The following is an 8,936-nucleotide window of genomic DNA, read 5'->3' on the forward strand; positions in this document are numbered from 1 at the left end:
TTTCTTGTTTTGATTTTTGGGCTTTTCATACCCCAAAGCTGTGAGAAACAAATCTTTGTTGTTTCGTGTCCATTTCATATATGTTTTCTATAATATTTTATCTGAATAATCTAAGACAATTCCAAATACAGTGATTGTCTCACTATTCCATATAAGGGTAAATATTAGGTGACCAGAAGGGACTGAATGCAGGTAAGGAAATGAGTCATGAAAGAAACCGAGTGCAAAGCTTTTCCTTTTTCTAGTTTAAGCTCCATGTAAACCTTTTTCAGTTTTGAGTGGTAGATAAATAAGTGCATGCAGTATATTTGATAGTGAACCATAGAGCCCAATGCGACAATCCGCAGCTACAGAACGGCTGTTCTGACTGTCCAGAAGTTCACTGAAGGTCCGCAGATACAGAACAGCTGTTCTGACTGTACAGAAGTTCACTGAAGGTCCGCAGATACAGAACAGCTGTTCTGTCTGTACAGAAGTTGTATAGACTTTGGTTCTGGCTCATTTCATGCTGTGATGTTTCATTAGTTACAAGTTCTTTACAATAAAGTTTTATTAAGCTAAAAAGCTGAGAGCTGGTAAGATGTTGCTTCCGTGGGTAGAGATGCTTTCCTGGAGGCCTGATGACCTGCGGCCACCAGGTTCCAAATTCCAGATTCCAAAAGCTGGCAGTAGAAAAATAACTCCAGAGAGTTGTTCTCTGACCTCCGTGCACATACACATAAAAGCATACACATACAGATAAAGGTTTAAAACTAAAACTCTACCACATATATTCTAGATTAAGCAATGAATCTGAGTCTGACCAAACCTCTGGGTTTTCCTTGTCAATTCGTAAAAATACAGAGAAGAACATGATAAACCGTCAAAGGAGGGTGTACTAGCAAACCCTAAATGCTTTTAGAAACATCATGGGTCAATTAAATCGTTTGTTCATCAAATAATTATAAAGAGTAGTGTGCCCCAGTTTCAGACATTTAAAATATAGCATCTTCTCTACTGTGCAAGAATCATGTTGAACTTTCAGGTATGCATAATGGATGACAACATTATGTAGGAATGTGTAAACATATTGCTATAAAATCCAGTGGAGTAGTCACATTTGGAAAGGGGACTGTAGTTTTTGTGGGCTTGTTGCTGCTGCCTGTTGTACGATCCCTATTTCCTGGGAGGCAGGGGTGAAAAGACGCAGAGGTAATGACACAGAATCTGAGCCTTTCCAATGCAGAAGCTCTTTCTTGTAATAAGGTAGAGGATTTTAATGGGGTTAGGGAAACTAAGCTGCTGCTGCAGAAACATTTCTGGTTGGTCCTTTTGAAACGGGAGGTTACTGCTGGTGTGCTGTGATTGGCTAGGAGCGCGCGTCATTAGTTACCGTGCCTTTGGTCCGCTGACAGATTGTCTTGGCCAGTTTTGCTGGCTCATCCTGAGTTTGCACGTGCTTGCTTGTGCTTGTGCTATTGCCCTGCCTCGGGGGACAGCAGTGATTTGATCATAAGCTAAGAAAGACATGAATGGCTATCGGTGCTTCGTGTCTCAACCAGGATTGTGGTTTCCACGCTCATTTATAGAACGAGAATGTATTACTTATGCATTTGTGTGGTGCATATTAATATTATTTTTGATTTTATAATTTAAACGTTCCTGAAAACTCTACAGTTACATAACACTGAATATCTTATATTCAACAAAGGAAATGAAAGGATGAAAAGGCAGTACTTAAGACAAATATATACCTAGTACACCTAGTAAGTGGCATGGGTTAACACATAGCCTTATAAGGGCTCAAGGAACTTCTTGGAAGAAGGGGGAAAAGAAAGCAAGAGCTGGAGAATGGGGAAGAGAGCTGTGAAATGTTGCCTTCTGGACATGATGTGCTTTTACAGGTCCAAATCCACACCAGCTCAGTATCAATACAGACTAGGGAAGATGGAAAGATCTATACAGTGATGGCTCAGAACTTGTGAGAGAATCCAACGACTGGTCTAATTTGATGCACAAGCCACTAGAGGGCGCTGGTTACTTAAATTATCTGGATGATCAGGCGCCAGGCCCGGACAATTGGGGTGGAACTGAATACGACTAGCAAAAAAAAAAAAAAAAAAAAAAAAAAAATGCATGAAATGATTCTTATTCTTCTATACTCATAGGTTGGCGTCTAGCTCAATCATCGTCAGAGAGGTTTCCTTTCGCAGCTGACGGGAGTATATGCAGAGGCCTACAGCCAATCTTTAGGGCAACCTTGATGAATCCCATACATGGATTATAGGCGTGAGAGGGTCCAAAGGCACCAGAACACAGTCCACAGAAAGAAACTAACAGGGTTTATAGGGGCTCACTGAAGTGGCAATCGCAGAGCCTGAATAGGGTTGTGCTAGGTCCTCTGCGTGTATATTGTGGTTGTTCAGCTTGGGGTTTGTATGGGACTCCTAACGGGGAGTAGGGGCTGTCTCTGATGCTTTTGCCTGCTCTTGCGACCCTTTTCCTCCTACTGGATTGCTTCATACAGCCTTGATATGAGGGTTTGTGCCTAGTCTTATTGTATCTTGTCATGCCTTGCTTGGTTGATATCCCTGGGAGGTCTGTTCTTTTCTGAACAGAATCAGAGGAACAGTGGATCTGGGGTAGAAGGGTGGTGGTGGAGGAGGAGGATTGGAGGGAGGGAAAACTGTGGTCAGGATGTATTGTATGACAGAAAAATAATGATAAAAAAGAACAGCAGGCACTAAACTTTGTTAAAAAAAAGAATTCCAGCATTTTACTGATCAATCACTTTTTTCCGTTTGGAAATTCTTTGTCATTATCTCACTTTCTTGGTATTCTTTATCACTAAATCCACTGTGACTGACTTGGTCAATACCAGATGGACCATTTACAGAAGAGCTATCTCCTCTTTGATAAACTGCCTTATACCTTTATGATAAATTAAAATAGTTGTGGAGGGAGGAAGAAGGGAAATATCAATTTTTCAATATTTTGAGTTATGGAGTTGAAAAATCTTTTAAATATTTTGCATCTCTACTTTGGCTACATAAAGGAAAAAAAACCCTAGTTATTATCTTTGAACTCTTCTGAAAAATTTAATTATACATGTCATTTTGAAGAAGTTATAGCATGTCCTGATAAAATATAATCTTTATCTAGAGTTATTTTTATATCTCCATGAGAACCATAAATTTTTATTTTTCAGAAAATTATGTATTAGGTTTAAAGTTACAGAATATTCCAATCCTTACTTACCATAGCACTGTTTACAAGTCAATATGACATTTATTTTGTGTGAAATATTTTATAACCTTTTTTACATTTTATGTTGCTTTATACTGAATGTAGATGTTTTGAATTGATTTATGTTCAATCTTGATTATGAGGGTTTCCTGTTGCACAGCTCTTGTTACATTGTTGTACATCATACAACTGTAAATGGATGCTATAAAGGAGTCCCACACTAGCTCAGAACTGAGTAAAATAAAGGGTCCTCTGCACTACCAGGGAACAGGAGCCGAATCCAGCTACTGAGAGACAGGGCACAAGCTTTACAGCTGCATATAGGAGACCACACCCAAGTGGGCTGGTATCTTAAAGACTCTTGGCTACAGGCGATCCCACAGCATACAACGGCTGAAAACAATGAGTGAGTGGTGATTCTTGCTCAGTCCTAAAACGTAATTGCTAAGAACATTATATATAAACAGTGGTTTTCGCTTCTGATGAGATTATGACCTATAACTCCAGGTCAAGTGTCACACTATCTCTGGGTTGAGAAAGAATGAATGTCACAATCAGACTTGATATCATCTGTCATCTCATTACATTTGGTTTTCCTTAAATGTTGTTTGATGATGGTTTTATTATACCATTATTTACCATAACTGGACATAATTCTGTTTTACAGGATTCTGTTTTTTTTTAACATCTACACATTATTCAGTGTTTATTTCAAGTTGATTAAAATTTAAAGTATACTTTCAGGGATAGTAAAGTCACAACACTTGATTATTAATAATACTAACTGTGAAATTATTCCCCTAATGTTAAGGAGATATTTTATCCATTGACAAACAGTGAATTAATACTCCCTGCCATGCCTGCCTCATGAGACCAACTTCCTTACTGTGTTGTTTCCTTTTTGCAATTCTGGGACACTAGACTAGGGGCCTTGCTCCTGCTAAACCAGTGTTTTGCACTGAGCAGTGTCTCTACACCTTATGAGACAAACTTTTACAGATGACAACGTCTTGCTTTTCTCTGCCTGGTCTTTTAGTTAAGCAATGTCCTCCATGTTCATCCATATCCTGGAAAATGACAGACTTTTACAATTATGTTATGTTTAAATAGTTTTTATCTTTTGCGTATGTGTGCTGCCTTTTCTTTATTCCTTTGTCCAGAGATAGGCGTTTAGTGTGACTCTACATCCTAACAATTGTAACAGCATCACAATACGCAGGTGGATGTAGATACCCCTTCAACATACTGATTTCATTCCCTTTGCCAATATACCCAGAGAAGACATTTATGTATTATATGGTAATGGTTATCCTAAATATTTTAGTCTACTTTCACAATTTCTATAACTGTGGGAACTCACCTGTCACCTCATTAAAAGAGAATATAGCTTCCATTTTCATCACAACCTCACCAAGGCTTTTTACCTTTAGTATTTTCAGTAACCTAAATTCTCACAGGAGGGGAAGTAATGCTTTCATTTGCATTTCTCCTGGGACTGGTAATGTTCAAAAATTTTCTTCCTAGGCCATTTGTGCCTCTTCAATGAAAAATATGTTACAAACATTTACACCTTTTCAAAATCGAATTATTTTTTCTTTTCTTGGGTTGTTTAAATTTTGTGTATTTGGGACATTAACCCCACCCAAAACAAGCTCGTCGTGCACTGATAATTACCTGTCCAACACTGTTGGAACAGAAAACCCAACCCCAAAGCCAGCCACCTGAAGCGGATCTGCTGTTTACAGCCAGGTAACAAGGGAAAGGAAAAGTTTAGGTTCCTTTGAAGGTGGTTCTCCTGAACTCAGGAGAGCCTGGAAGAATCATGTTCTGACTCCACATGCCTACGTACAATGCAGACGAAGGATATAAAACAGCCTCCCGTGATACCGTTCCCTGAGAAACAGTAAGGAGATCCTAGGCTAGCACACTGAAAGACCAAAAGCTGGGCCTACTTCCACCAGATCCCCATATCTCAAAACACTCTGTCCTAACACATTCTGGAGTTATGCTTGAGAATTTCAAGCAAGCAAGGGGAAGACAACTGTGGATGTAGCTCAGTGGTAGCTTGCCTGGTTTCCAGGAGGTGTTAGACGCATCCCAACAGGACAATAAAAAAAAAAAATGAATGAGTGTGGACATGATGTGGGGAGCAGGGCAAAATGGTGTTGTGTAGTAGATCCTGTTTTATGTGTCCAGACTCATGTATGAAATATTGTCTCATTAGTTTGATAGAACACCTGAACAGATAGTCAATGAAACTCCATTGAGCTATAACCAAAACACATTTCAATCACTTGAAGCAGCAACAACTGTTGCAAGAACAATGGTTAGGCTTGCCTGTGGCAGTGACCTAACCTAGAACCCCAGAAATCCATGTAAGAAGTTGCCATAAAGGTCAAAGTAGCTTTTTCAAATAGTCCCGCTGTGTAGCTGGTGGACCTCCCTCCAGATAACCTCTACTCGGGTTTTGAAAATCCCCTAAATGCCAATCTACGTGTATCCGCAGGTTTGGCAACAACACACCCACATACTTCACGAAGCCCATACTGGGAAAAGCAACTCTCATGTTGAAAATCATCCCTTGGAAGCAACAGAGCGTGTCTATGAGGTAGCAGGCAGTAGAAGTGATGCAAGCATCGTCTACTATGATCAGGTGAGCGTTTCTTAATGCTTTCACGAGCCCTGATTCTTCTGTATGGTGTCAGAGATCTGAACACACGTAAACTCCAAGCCAATTATACCTCTGGAGGGGCCTGAGTAGCCTAATAAATAGCTTCAGGTGATTCACCTCATCCCCAAAGCTGGCAAAACAAAGATCTAACCGTGCATGGCTTTCCAGCATCACCTTGCTAGCCTTGCATCTGAGTTGATTCTGGACACTGGTAAAGGTATAGCTTCTGGGTGCCCAGAGTGCATCTTCCTCAATTTGTTCTTCAACGAGAAGTTCATTGGCAGGGTAGTATTGGTAATTAACAGCTGGAGGGAACCACACGGTTGGCCTGATCTAGCTGCCTTGAAAGGCATACGTTATAGGTTTCTCAGGTTAGAGTTCATGGGTCCTGGGTACCATGTGCCTTTTTTAGTTCCCGAGGAACTGAGGCACTCCTCAGGCAATGAAGCCTTCAGGCTGCTTTGTGTTTCTACATATGGTCTCTTAGAAGTTAAGGCAGCATGGAAGCTTAGCAGGACAATTTGTCTTAGATATTAATCTTGTGTGCCCAGGAGAGCTTGCAAACATCATTGTATCTGGCAACTACAACTGTATTGATTGATCCTGGCAATTGCCACCATATTCTGTTTCTGATAATGGTATAAAAAGTCTGATCGCTTTCAATAAAACTTGTCGCACAGCCTCAGTCTTGCTATGGTCCCTCCAATTTGAGCCTGGCTTAATTTCTTGCTGGCCATATCAGGTAATCTTGTCCTGGTAAATAAACACAGGCTTACAGACAGCAATAATTCAAATCAGTCAAATGGCATTGGTTTTGTTCACACATTGCTGTTTGTTAATTTGCTCTGATCCTGAGAAGTCCTTGTTATGAGTGTTGCTTGGATAGTTCACCAATATATTCTCAGCTTTTTGCTTGAATTTATTAGCTAACCAAGGGTGGCTTTTTTCTGACTTTGTTATATTTTCTATTAGTTGATTAAATTAGACTGGCCTCATCTAGGTGCCTCCTGTGAAGTCAGAGACAGATGCTCTTGGTAATCCAAATCTCATTCTCTGGTAGATAGCTGTAACAAGAGCAGAATTATGCAGGTGACCACTGGCAGGATGAGAGAGTCTCTGTGGTATGGGACAGAATGAGGTCTGGGATAGTGTATCTTACACCTTGTGAAGATGTCTACAGTAGCCACAGGGAAAGCTGTGGATGGTGGCATGTCTTCAGTCTTTCCTACTACATGCTTGAAATGGCCATGGCATCTTAGTGATCTGCCCAAAGACCCGAGTATTGCCTGCTTATTGATAAAATCAGATTGGGTTGTCTCAGTTAGCTTGTCTTAGTTACCGAGTCCCAGCTCCACTGAAGCATTGATTATCCAGTGTCCTGTTGCTTGAACCTGGACTTTCACCTTTGTGAGCTTAGCTGTGTCCTGCTATCACAAGTGTGCAAGTGGTTGTTTAGAAGATTGTTGTACACATTCCATAGTAAGGACAAAGAATTGAACATCCAGGAATGACGTAACACAAATCCATAAAGAGATGTAATGGATGTATTACACAGAGCTCCCTTTGGGATGGGAGAGATTCTAAGTTGGGAGTTTGCTAATCAGGCTCTGGGCTGGGTACTTTATGGGGCCCCTGCATCCTCCCCTCTCCTCTATTGGTTATGTTTAGATACCGACTTTTGTCCCCACCCCAACTATCTTCCTCAAATATCTTCTGGAACAAGAATCTGTCACCTGAGGGAACCCACTTTCACTTTCCATGTCTGCCTATGTCTTTTTAACCCTCTCTTAATTTGGGATTAATAGTACATGAAGACAAGCAATTCTCATCAAGTCGGGTTTGATAAAGTTGACCAATGTTCCCTCTCTTGTGCAAATGGAACAGGCAGAGTGATGTGACTTAAGATGTTACAGTGTACAAACAATAGGAAAGAAACCCTTTAGTCAACCTTTCCTGATATTCATGAAACAGCTTAGTGTCTAAATGAGAAGAAAGTGGCTCATAAAATGAAGTCTGAGAGATTAATGAGAAGGACATGTTTGAGATTAACAAAAATGTTCAAGCTGAAGAAAAGCACTAATGAAAATATGTTTTGACATGAAAGTCAGATTACCAAATAAATCGCTTAATGTCCACTTCACAAAGTTTATTGAACATAAAGAAAAAGCACAAACAGGTCAAACAACCACACACAAGCAGCAGAACCACCAGGACATCAAAAAAGTAAACATTGATTTCATCACTTCCCAGTGGAAATACAGATATTTATGAGTTGATTTGTGCTGGTGGGAGTATGGGTCACATCATCACAGGGAAGCAAACAGGCCTGGAGATCACCACTCAGATAATTCCCTGGATATGCAGCCCCTGTGTGAACAATGATTCACCACAAAAATTCAAAAGAATATTACAAATAACTCTACCTACACTCCACAGTTGGCTGGGTACCTTCATGCATCAAGATGCATTGTCTATCAATGAATGCAACTCACGTAGGCACCTTCAAGTTTGATCTTACAAAAGTTTAGGTAAGGCCAAAATGTTGAAGCTTTAGGAACAGGTTGCAGTCCAGTTAACTTTTTCTTTTGATACATAAAGTGTTCTTGTGCACATATCTGTTTTCCAACAGCATTAGATGGTTCCTGTGAAAGGGTCATTCAAACCTCAAAGGGGTGGTGACCCAGAGGTTGAGAACAACTGTATTGCAGCAATGGTTGATCTAAAATTAGCCACGTAGACCAGCCTTGTCTTGATATCTGCCAGTTTTTCTGCCACTGGAATGCTAGAGAGTAATGTGCCAACCCATTCAGTCCTCTTGATTACATTCCTTTTTTGTTCAAAATTATTTTTTCATACAATATACTCAGAATTTGGTTTATAACTGCCTGGAATCTCCAGCACTTTTACATGTAACCACACTTACAGTCTTTCACTGATCTACTGATTACTCAAGAATACATGCTTCACAACAAATGGCAATTAATGGGAATAAAGAAGTATGTATGCTCATTTAAGCAATGTTATCAAGATTGAGAAGATA

The sequence above is a fragment of the Microtus oregoni genome, unplaced genomic scaffold (assembly GCF_018167655.1).
Source record: "Microtus oregoni isolate MIOR12 unplaced genomic scaffold, Mior012 000010F_ref0000083, whole genome shotgun sequence".
Classification (NCBI taxonomy): Eukaryota; Metazoa; Chordata; class Mammalia; order Rodentia; family Cricetidae; genus Microtus; species Microtus oregoni.